The sequence below is a fragment of the Cygnus atratus genome, chromosome 1, assembly GCF_013377495.2.
Source record: "Cygnus atratus isolate AKBS03 ecotype Queensland, Australia chromosome 1, CAtr_DNAZoo_HiC_assembly, whole genome shotgun sequence".
In the NCBI taxonomy this organism is placed as follows: Eukaryota; Metazoa; Chordata; class Aves; order Anseriformes; family Anatidae; genus Cygnus; species Cygnus atratus.
The window spans coordinates 182,949,048-182,961,595 of NC_066362.1; positions in this window are offsets into that span (position 1 = coordinate 182,949,048).

Genomic DNA, 12,548 nt, shown 5'->3' on the forward strand with positions numbered 1-12,548 from the left:
GAGACGCTAGTGACAAGAATCCTCATTTTCTCTGATGTCGTGTTGCCTCTTCCCGCTATGTTATCTAGCCTCTAGTAACCTCACAACACCCAAAAGGTAATTTGTTTTACTAATCAGTGGAAACTTTGATGAGTTCCAGAAAAAGAAAAATAAATGTGCTGTGCTTCTTTTGATGTATGCCATAATTTGTTGGCTAATTGGGTCTGTTTATATCCTTAGCAGTATTTAATAATTAATAAAATGAGAAAATTAGGTGTTGCAAACAAGAAAACAGACTGTGCTGCCATTGTTTAACTGCATCAACACTACAGCAGAATGGGAGATTAGCTGAACCTTGATATAAAATTCAACTTGTGTTAAACATGATACAGAATGGCAATTCCTTTCTGGAAGGAGCTGATCTGTGGATGTAATTCCAGGACCTATAGAGGTTTGAAATTATTACTTATAAGTATGCATATTAAAAGGGTCCATCTTTGCATACAGGTTTTAGACTCAGAAAGATGAACCACGTAGGCCTGCTGGAAAAGAAAGATAAAGCCATCTGAAACAGTAAGCCTGGTAAAAACAACAGCAGAAAAATAGTGACCTAACAACTGTGTAGAAGTTAAGGGGTTAATGAAATGCTATGGAATGTTTTTAATGGGTGTTGGAAAGGGTGATTCTAGGAAGAGAAAAACAGTTGCAGAAAAAAAAGATGCCCTAGAGATTTAGTGTTGTGTTTTGCTGATAGCTATTTTTGTTTAAAAAAAAAAAAAAAAACAGTCTAATGTATGGTTACAGTAAAAGGCTAACAAGCTACTGGAATATATCAAGTAAAGGACAGAAAAATCTAATGAAACATGATATTTGCTATGCAAAGCAAAGCCTGATTGTAGGCTGCGCTTGGGTTACGCTAAGTATTTTCTTGTTTTCTATTGGAAGACTTGAATTGCTTTGGGGACAATATATCACTGGAAAATTAGAGGGAGTCTCAAATTTAAAGGTTTACATAACAAAGGATGTCTAGGAAATATTCAACTTAAATTTTGCTATAGAAGTGCTCCTAGTAGCCTTAGAACAGGAAAATAAATAAATACATACATACATACATATATCTAAAAGGTATATCTTAATACAGTACATGTTTCTGGGAGGAATTACATTACAGAAGAATATTGATAATACTATTGTAAATAAATGAGGAACTTGTGAGGAATTATTTCACTGTAATTATAGCAAGTGTGTAGAAAACAGAAGGGTTAGCAAAAGAGAGATAATACTAAGCAAAGGCATGAAAGGACTCATGGTTTTAGACTTTGATATCAAATTGTTGCATTTTGATTGGTCTTACATCTAACAGAAGTGTGTTTGCCTCAGCAGCACAAATCCTGCTTATGGAAGTATTTCAATGTATGTCTAGTGGGACTAAATATGACCTTTGGGATCTGCAGATGTGGTGAGCTGGGTGCAAGGCTGATTTGGTGTGGACTAAGCAAAACTATGCCGGTGCCTTGCTGCACCCTAGCTGACATGCTGGGCTGGGGTACCTCGCTGCTCTGAGGCAGGATATGTTTGCTCACCCACAGCTCTGTATGCCATGCACATTTGGTAGCAGGACTGGCTTTAATTTTGCCAGTTCAGAATTGCCTTTATTTGCATCTATCTGCAGGCATGCCCTAAGCCCCCAGAGATGCAGTCAAGCATGCACAGGAATTTTGAGAGTGTCGACCCTGTTTCTGATAGATGGAGATTAGGTGAAAGGTGCTCTGGAAAATATCGCTATATACTTATCTGCAAGCTCAAGTGTCTAAAAATCTTGGCAATCTGGGTCTTTGGAGGGGCTGTCTTTGGTCCCCTTCAGAAAGTGATGGTGAATGGGTGGGGCTCATACTCAAGTCATCGCTGAGGAAAGTCTGTCTCCCTGCCTCCAGACAAGGGATGCAGCAGGAAAGGAGGAAGATCCAGTGCCTGGAGCACTTGCTCTGGACCTGGTTTCCATTTTATATTTCACCCAAACTCCAGTTTTACTGTTTTTTTTACAGTTTTACACAAAGTTTCTGTGATGCTAATGATAACTGTTGTCATACCATCATAGTCATTTGGAGTCATAGTCATTAAATAATAGTTTTCCTGAATGATGAAGATTCAAATGCTGAAAAGTCCCTCCAAAATCTGTATCTTACATTGACATAGGCCATTCTGTATGCATGTGTCTGGAACTAGTAGCACACATCCACACATAGTTACAATCCTACTAAATTTTATTTTAAAATTTTCTGAGGTCCCTGACCTCCTTTGTGCTGGCTTTGGGTTGTTGCCCCTCTTGCTTTTATTGTGTTAAGAATGGTATGTGAGCTACTATGGCTGATCTATCAGAAACTATATATGTGAACATTTCCTTCTTGAGTTGCTTATGCATTGCATTGGAAACTGAGAAAATCTTCAGAAAGTGTAATGTCCTCCTAATGTAAGGGGTGGCCATGTGCTAACCAGTGACCTTATATTTGATTTTTGTGTTGTTTCCAATGACCACCACACTTTAGCTCTCTAAAGCAGCATAAATAATTTTCTGTTTTGTTGCCTGCCAGAGTTTGTTGTACATGATACACTTGGACATTTTCTGGTACAGGAGTTTTCTAGCATCTGTCGAAAAATGTTTAAAACTTGAATGTTGAAAAATTCAGAATTCTAACATTCTTGCTAGAATCTAACCTATGAAGCCTGTGGCAACAGATGTAGAGGCTCAGTCTCATTTACAGTCGGGATGTCAAAGGATAAAATGTCTCATTTGTGGTTATGCGAAAATAAAATTGCCGTTTAAGAATAGAAAAATATTCCAAGCCTAGGAAAAAAAGTAAAATCATGGGGTTTGGCTACTCAGCAAGAGTATTGCTAGCCCTTCTTCACAGAATTAGCCTTTTCTTAGTCCAGCAATATCACTGAAGTCAATATATAAACAAGATATATACAAATCCCTAACAAGAGGTTGTCAAAGTTTCTTAGAGGTATAAGCATTTTAGCTTCACAATACCATGATTAATGAACTTTCAGTCAATGATGCAAGTTTTTGTGCTAATACACATTCCATCATGGCAAAAGTACAAGCAACACATCTGTACACATTTTTATTTTGCTGTTTTTCTCCCTCAGGACAATGTACTATCCTTTGATTAAATTTCAGCCCTATGGGAAAACATGAACCTAGATTCAAATATGTTACTAAAAGCCTTGGAATTCCTTTCCTGTTTTGTATGAATAACTAATGGAATAGGGGAAACAGCCCTTCAATATAAAACCTGTATATAGCAATGGCTTTGCCATCATTGGGCAATTTTTCTCCCGAACAGTATGGTAGCTATCCCCTGAGAAGATATAACTAAGAAAGTGCTGGAAAACCATGACATCAAAGAGCACGTTCCAAGGGAGAAGGAACAAACAAGTAAAGCACAAGCATATACTCTGTATACTTGCGAAGAGAAAGAAAGATGTTCCTTCACAGAATGGGTAACGATGGCATATTTCTGAAAATTTGTAGCAATTTACAGACAACACTCATGAAAATTTCATTTTGGAAATCCTCAGTGGATAAAAGCTACCATAAATGTAAGAGCATTTGTCTTTTTGAGAGAAAGGATACGGGTTCAGTTTAATAGCTCATGTTTGGTATGGGATGAGTCAAAATAATTTAAATTATCTATTCTCTTCTCCATGATTTAGTTTTCAAAGGAATATGTCACTGCTCTGTCTACACACACAAGACAAATGCAGAGAGCAGAATTTTCAGCACGTATGAATTAATTATGAATTGAAGGGGAAGAGATTTTTATTTAAAGTAAATTAGTGAATATTCAGTTGTGAAATATTAACCAGATGATCATCCCCAGATTACAGGGAACTGAGGCAAATGTTGCTGAAGTACTTTTAAAATTTTTAAGTTTTCATTTCTGTCAATTTAAGACTGTGAGATTAGAGCTAAGAAAATGTGCAAACTGAATGAGAATTGGAAAGGAAAACTGAACTGAAAGACATTTGGATACATCAAGAGGAACAATTGCTGTTGAAGCAAGTGACATTTTTTAAATGAAAGTGGTTTGCTTGTTTGTTTGTTTGTTTCAATCAGACTTGGACATAAAACTGTATTGAAAAGCCTTGAACTGATCAAAAGAATAGAAGACAGGAAGGAGTTCATATTAACGTTAGACTACCGAGTAAGAAAATTCTCTCTGGACAGTAACTATACGTACAGAACGACATCTCACACGATGAATCAAGATTAAACTACTGAATGATTAATTTCTTTAGATAGCTATATTTTCCGTATCCCTAATTTCTTTCTACCTTCTGTTCCATGGGCAGAACAGTGGGTTTGGCTTGGGGTCCTCCCCAGGGGCAGTGAATGAGCTGGAAGTGCCCAGTATCTACCCCCCCAACAACCTGGGCCACTTAATGTGCACACCTGACCATACTTTTTTTTCCTTTTTGCCATCCTTCTAACTCCTTTTGTCCATTCCAGTCTTATCCCAGATAATAATAATAAAAATGTCTAATTATTGTTTCAACAGCGGTTCCAGTTTTTGCACATCTGTACCCAAATTTGGTGTTCCTCGTACGTTACCTAGTGATATCAGCCTTGAATGTTTTCATGAAAATGACTATGTACATGCTGTCATCCTTTCAAGATTTTACTCCCCAGAAATTTCTCAATAGTGCTCTTTAGTTATGAGTAGAGTTTGTTGTTTTCTCAGATGACTCCCTTGTGAGATCTACCCATCCTTCATAGTGCTGTCGATGAATTTTGACAGCTTTTCATACTGCTATTTGTTATATTAAACAATTTCTCATGTCATGACCAGTACTTCTCTCCACACCCTGCTCAGTTTTCTTGCCAGGCCTAGTCAGCAGTCCACTCATTTGCCTGCAGGCAAACTTTATCTGGATTGTTCTACTACATATTAGGTTACAAAAATATGTATGTGAAAGACAAATTCTTTATAAAGAGATTTTGTTGGTAAATTTCCTCTCATTTTGAGAGTCTTAGCTTTCATAACCCACAGTCTTTTCAGCTGATCTGGGATTTGTTTTAATGTATTCCAGAAGGGGAAAAAAAATAAGGAAAAAGAACATTAATACTAGATGTAGGACAGAGCAGTAGAGCATCTTCCATTTTTGCTTATTGGTTATGGACTTGGATTTAAGATCTTATCTGTAAAGAAGAACTTTATGTTTCTACTGAACAGAGCATAAACACACACACACACACACACACAAAACTAATAAACTAATAAAGGATAAACTAATTAAAGTCTATCTAACAAACTTAAGGTTTCACCAAAACTCTGGACTCCAGATCTTGGCTTCAAATCTTGGCTGCAAAGGCAATCTTCCTTTCAAATGTAAAGCTGAAATAGTTTTAAAACTCGATATGTGCTCATTGTTTTAACTTATGTTTTTATGCGTATAAGTGATACATTAAAAAAAAAAAAGTAAGAGAAGGAGTGCAACATTTCAAATTGACAGGCTTAGTATTGACAAAAATGTTTTCATTTACAGTAGAAAATTTTAAGATATCTGAAAACAAAAATTTCAACTATGGTGCCGTATCATATTGGAAGAGAAATGAACAAGTGAGAACACATCCTAAAATGAAAAATGTTAGACTCATTAGCAGTGCAACAACTGAAATTTGCACAATGCTGATAATTGCATTTAGTCACAGTATTTTGTAAAAGATAATACAGATTGCTGCCCAGAAATTCTCATATTGATGGGGAGCACCTGCAGAAAATCCTAGCCATTTAACGAGAGAGGATAAGGATGAAACGTAGACAATGAGAAAACACCAGGAAATCATTAATAGATTGGGGGTACCTGGGAACTAAAGCTATATAACAGGAAAACTTGAAATGAGTTTGCTTTCACTTCCTTCTAGGTCGAAACATTCCTTTGGACTCTCCTTTTCTTAGCCATCATCTGTAACTGTGCAACAATTCTGCTTTCCCATCCTCTCATACAGCCTTCAGTCATTAGTCCTTGTTTCTTATGATCATCTGCATGGTGGCATTCTGCTTAGATCTGCAGTTATAGCATGGAAACCCTTTTCTGGTTTCATTTGCAGAAGGTTTGTTAGATAAAATTACATAGTACCATATGCAATCCCCCATTTAGAACAAGAATTAGCTGAATAAAGTCTTCTCCTGCATATTAGGCAATAGCATTACACTGCTTCATGCTGGGTAATATCTGTAACTGTACCTCATTAGGAATATATTTCCTTCACTTGAAATTTTTGGTTTACCATAGTTAAATAAAAACGTATGTCTATGAAATGTGGACCCCCCTCCCCAGACCACTAATGACAAGGCTAAACAAAACATGAAGAATGCCACATAAATTATTATGTTGTGCTACCATATTTGCCATTATGCTTTTCAACCACTGTGAAACAATCTCTCTCTCATGGCTGATGGGTAAAAGAAAATCAACACATGTTCTTGTTTGGCTTTAAGTCTTTTGACACTGTTTCAGTGAATTTCCCATACCCAAGCCAAGGAAATGTGGGGTAGGGGAAATCATAACAAGGTGCATATCTATTTAAAAGTGATTCTTAAATTCATTAGCAATGATTTCTTCTTGAAGTATTCAAGACATTTCTATTAGTATCCCATAAATACCTGTTCTGGGTTTGGTGCTTGTCAACACCTTCCTGAACTACTTGGAACAGAATAGAACATAAATTCATAAAGTTGGTGGGTTTCAGCACGCTAGGAGACTGGCCAACACACTTGCAGGAAAGAATTAGGTACATGGCCAGACAAAAGAGTGGAAGAACACGATGCAGAAGATCATTGAGGATTACAAAATAAATGAATAACAAATATGAATTTGATAACAAAACAAAACAAAACAAACAAAAAAAAAACAGCAAAAAACAGATGTAATTCTGTGATTCATTAGCATGTAATAATACGTGAAAGATAATTATTCTTTTTTTATTTGTCATGGGAAAGGCCTCTGCTGGAATAGTGTACCCCATTTTTGGCAAGAGTTTTTTAAGAAATCTATAGGCAAACTAGAAAATCCAAGGGAAAACAGCAAGAATGATTTAAAAAAAAAAAAAAGATACAATGTAAGGAGAATGGAGAAAAGGAAGACACAATAACCGTACTGTAAAGATAACAACCAGTTCTACACTGGCAACCAGGGTTTAGTAAATGATTTTGTAATCCTCAGGGTGGTAAAACTTGGAAAGAGGTTATCATCAAAGATCACAGAATCCATTTCATTCCAGGAGATAGTCCTTCCCCAGTGCATGAAACACAGACACAAGGTAAATCTATTTACAGATTTATTTTCTCTTTTATTTTTGTAACTTGTACCCTAAAAGCAAAAGGTATTAGATCAATACGTTAATAACACACCTTAAAATACATATGTTTTGGATGTGCCAGGAGGATTCTTTAATGTATTTGAAGCTGTCATTGTTCTAAACCCCTTGTAACATATACAGTCATTGTAATATCAGATTTTTGTCCATGCTCACCTGTCTAATACTGGTATCTACTTTTTAATACTACACTACTATCTCAGTCATACAAGTGGCATAGAAGTTTCTCTTTTACTGCTCTGCCCCTCCTATTAGATCCTCTTTGATTCCCTTTTGCTCAGTGGCTCCTTTATGTGCACAACTTTCTGAGGACAAAACCTTCTGGAGAAATGACGAAGTAGCCAGGGGCTAGAGTAATGCCACAGGGACCACAACAGCCTTTCATGCAAGATGAGGTCAGTGTCCAGAAGCACAGTTTAAGCAGGGTTGTGAAACTACCTTCTGACATTCTGTCCCTTTTCAGTGTAACCACAGGCCCAGTCATTCAGCACTGACTCACTTTATTCAGATGTGATGTTGCAATTCCACACCAGCTCCATTCACCTGCCCCCACAATGTACAGCTGCTAATAGCCTTAATCACGACAACAGTTTTCTCAGTGTCTCATTTTGTTTGATTCTCCTCAATGGTTTTTCCTCACATTTGAATCTTTAAGCACAGTCCACAGAAAATCTTTTTCAGTCTCATTTTTGACCTCTGCCTCTGTTGAAACTTCATGGGAATTTTCCATTTGTAGACTAATGAATTATTAATCCCTCAGGGAGGAACACATTGAGTTACTTCATTTCTGTTTTGTATTATGAGATTAATGTATATGTCATCCGTAATTAATTATATATATATGTTCTAAATTCATGTCCCTAGAGCTTTTAATAAAATAGCTTTATGTGAAAGAATTAATGATATATTAATTTAATTGAATGTTAATTGCAGATGCGATTTTTTTTTCTACTACTACTGCCATAGTATAGTCAACCTTAGAAGATGTAAATCTTGGATTTCCAAGCTGGTGATTGAAAGGTATGTTTCATACAAGCTCAGAAATTTCCAGGATCAGATACTATAATTAACCAAAGGTGCTAATGTACTAAACTCTGGGGAAGAACCACAGAATACTCAATCCCTACATTTCAAAGAAAGATTATTTATTTTACATTGCAAGACCGATGAAAAATTGATTTTCCTTTCTCCCAACTGTTTTTCTCCTGCTTCAGTCCAAGAGATATAAACATCTGGAGAGAAGTATGGAAATGAACTGCCAAGGAGGAAGAGAGATTTTCTTCTCCTACTGAAGAAAATTCCCTTTGTAGAAGTGCTTGGAAGAGGTCTACATCCATTCCTGTCTTCCCCTCTCCCAGGCCAGGCCCGTAAATGAACTGCTTATGTCTCCATTCTAAATGTTGGGGCAGAAACCTCCAGCTGAGGTATGTAAAAAAGGGTCACATGGCTGGAAGCTCAAAGGTAAGAAAGCGAATGAGCAGAATAATCATCTAAAATGGCAATAACAGGTCAAGTAGTCACCAAACATAAACCGTTAACAAATTTTCATGTACCGATTCATATTCATCAGCTTAAGTGACCTAAACTGAACAATCCCAACTCTCTCAGCCTGTCTTCTTAGAAGAGGTGCACCAGCCCCTTGATCATCCTCATGTCCCTCCTCTGGACTCACTCTAATAGGTCCATGTCGTTCTTGTGATGGGTCCCCAGAGCTGAACGCAAGGCTCCAGGTGGGGTTGTCTGCTGGCTCATGCAGGGCCAGTCTCAATCCACTCCTTGCCCTCTCAATCTTGCTCCTTGCACTCTCAATCCACTCCTTGCCCACTCATGTTTGGGACTGCCCAAATGCTTTTGCACAAGTCCAGGTAGGTGATGTCAGTTTCTGTTCCCCTACCCACCAATGCTGTAACCCCATTGTAGAAGGTCACCAGATTTGTTGGGCCCAATCCGCCCTTAGTAAAGCCATGTTGGCTGTCCCCAGTCACCTCCTTATTTTCCATGTACCTTAGTATAGTTTCCAGGAGGATCTGCTCTGTGATCTTGCTGGGCACAGAGGTGAGACTGACTGCCCTGTAGCTCCCCGGTCTTCCTTTTTTCCTTTTTAAAAAACTGGGGATTGTGTTTCTTCTTTTCCAGTCACTTGGAACTTCACCAGACTGCCATGACTTTTCAAATATGATGACAGTGGCTTAGTAAGTACATTCGCTAGTTTTCTGAGGACCCTCAGATGCATCTCATCAGGTGCCATGGACTTCTTTATTCAAGTTCCTTAAATGGTCTCAAGTCTGGTCTTCTTCTAGAATGGGCAGTTCTTCATTCTCCCAGTCCCTGCCTTTGCTTTTTGTGACTTAGATGAATAATCTGTGCTGATTTGTTCTAAGAATTATAACTTGAAAGCAATTTGTGCAATTATATTTTTATTGCATTATCTCTCTGAAGAGTAACCATATATAAATAATCAGTTACATCATTAAACTGACTAAACCTGTGCTGTCTCAGTTATTCATGACACTCTCTTCATTGAAGCATTACACATAGGGCAAACAGCTTTCAGTAATTCAGAAGTGGAGCAGGACAATCTTTGATTATTTTGTTTTAGTGACTCTTGCTAAAATCTGTGTTAATAGATGCTGCACAATAAAAAATCAGTGGTTTTGCAAAATACTTTGAAGTAGCTGTTTCTAAGTGGGCTGAAAAGATATCTGAGTTTTCAGCATTTCAAGAAGGGCTTGGCTTTCCTTAATTTACATTAATGACTTAATGTGCAAATAGTATTTCAAAAGCTTTTGTGTAGACAAAAAACACCCAGTGAAGTGCTCAATGTGTTAGAATTTACAGATTTTTTTTAATTATTTCATATGTATTTTTTGATTTGCATTAAGTTATTAATGTAAGTTAAATGCACTGTAATGTAAATGAAATGGACATTAAGTCAACAATGACATGAAGTCACTATTTCTAATGGCATTGCTTTCTCAAAGGTTGCTCCAAGGTAAGCAATCAAAATTTTAGGATGACACTATCAAGCCCAGTAAATAATCAAGGCAGAAGGAGCAAAAATGGATAAATGGAAAATCTTACTATTTGTTCTTATGTAAGGATATCAGAAGATGAAGCCAGAGGATTTAAGATCAAATATTCAGAGATATTAGTTACTCATCCCCCATGATTGTGGCATACCTTACCAAGTAGAAATGGGAAAGGGAGGAAGGAACAGCTGTCCTCTCTACTTAGCTACAGACAGGTCTTATCTCATAAGGATTAAGTGGGTTCCTTCCTGCCTGTTTGTTGGGGAGCTTGGAGATGTTATATGGCTAAATACTTGACTTAGGGCTGTGGCTAATAGATAGGTATTTGCTATCTAATATTTGTTATCTATTCTGAACTAATAAAGAATAATATTTTCCATTTGATAATTCCAGATAATTGCTCTGGCCATCTGGCAAGTATTCTTGTACATATTTAACATTCTATTTGTTTGATTTAATGAAAGGAACTATTTGCATAGTAGATTTCAAATACACAGTACATCACTAATAAAGCAGAATAAATATTTTAATGTGCAAATAGTACTTCAAAGGCTCTTGGGTAGATAGAAACACCCAGTGAAGTGTACTGCTGGACTTTGCAGACAAGTTTTTTTAATCTCGTATTTATTTTTATCAACTACAGTAACACCACAGTAACACCAAGATCCACCAAGATCTTCAACATGATTATGTCAGGCACTGAAAAAGATGCTCAGATATTGTCAAAGAAGGCAGACAATCAGAACTGAAGTAATATAGCACAGGACCATATAAATGTTACCTGGAAGCAATCTCTAGATATCATATAATCCAGCCACCTGCTCAAAGTGGGGTTATAGCCACCACCAGGTCAGGTCAGTCAGGGTTTTGTATACATTCTTGAAAATCCCCAAGAACTGCTACAGCCTTCGTGGAATAAAAAAGGGTTTTCTTTGAGTCTACTCTGAAGCCCATAAACTGCATATGGTCACCATTGTCCCTTACTCAAGATATTAAATTAAGTCTTTGTCAGTAGCACAAATCCAGCTTCCTCTGCCTCCTATCTGTTCATGGAGCAAACCTTCCTTCACCGTCCGAGTGCTGATTGCAATATGGCAAAGCATCATGTTTTCTAGGAACTGTGTTTCTGCCAGAGGATATTTAAGTTCTTACTGGAGAAAGTCAAAACTTCTAAAACAAGAGCTGAAGTTGAACGTTGGAATACAGAGTTGGCTTTGTCTGTGAATGTCCACCTGTCTACTGTAGCAGGATTTGAGCTTTTGCTTTTTCATGCCAGCAAAGCATGTGCCACGTACAACCTTTCAATGCCCAAACAATACATCAAGAAAGAGTGGCCAGAGACAGAAAAATAAAATTTTATATATATATATATGTATATATATATATATAAAACATTCTTTACTCTTATACTTATCCCTGTCATAACATGTTTAAGATACAGCTCTCTAGCCCACTACTACTAGCAAGACTGAAGAGCTCCAAGTGAAGGGATGTTCTGCCTAGATTCAGGTTACAGCAGTGAGTGTGGATTTCTAAATGTTAGGTTACAGACTCAGCCTCCACTTCACTCAAATATGATGAGGGTTTATGTCTGTGAGAAGGTTTTCAAGCTCTCAGCGTGGTCAATGTAGTTCTAGGACATGATTCAGCTGTTGAAACACAGGTGCTGAAGCCATGTCAGATGGCAACGTATCCCACCAGGCATCTTCACAGAGAAGTTCCTTTCCCCTCCTGAAGGCCAGAGTCTGAGGAACAACCCTAATTATCAGAAGTGCCTGCTTTATCATCCCCAGCTTCTTCCTTTCCTCTTCCCACCCTCATGTCTGCCCTGAAACTGCTTCTTTATTGCTGTAACTGTCTGTGCAGCTGCTCTGTGACTCAGACTTGGAAACCGACCCAAGTTAATAATAACTTTTTTTTTTCTTTTTTCTTTTTTCATCAGATTGTTCCTAATACAGCCCCCTGGGTTGTACAGACAGTGAGAGTTGCACTCCAGTCCTACACCATTGACACAGGCCATAGTAGTTTTCATCTTACACATGACGTTGTTCCTTTAGTAAACTGATGTCAACTGATCTTGAAGCTATATTAATTTTTCATCTTTGATCTCATAGACAACATTGTGACTGTCAGCATTTTTTTTCTGTGACTTG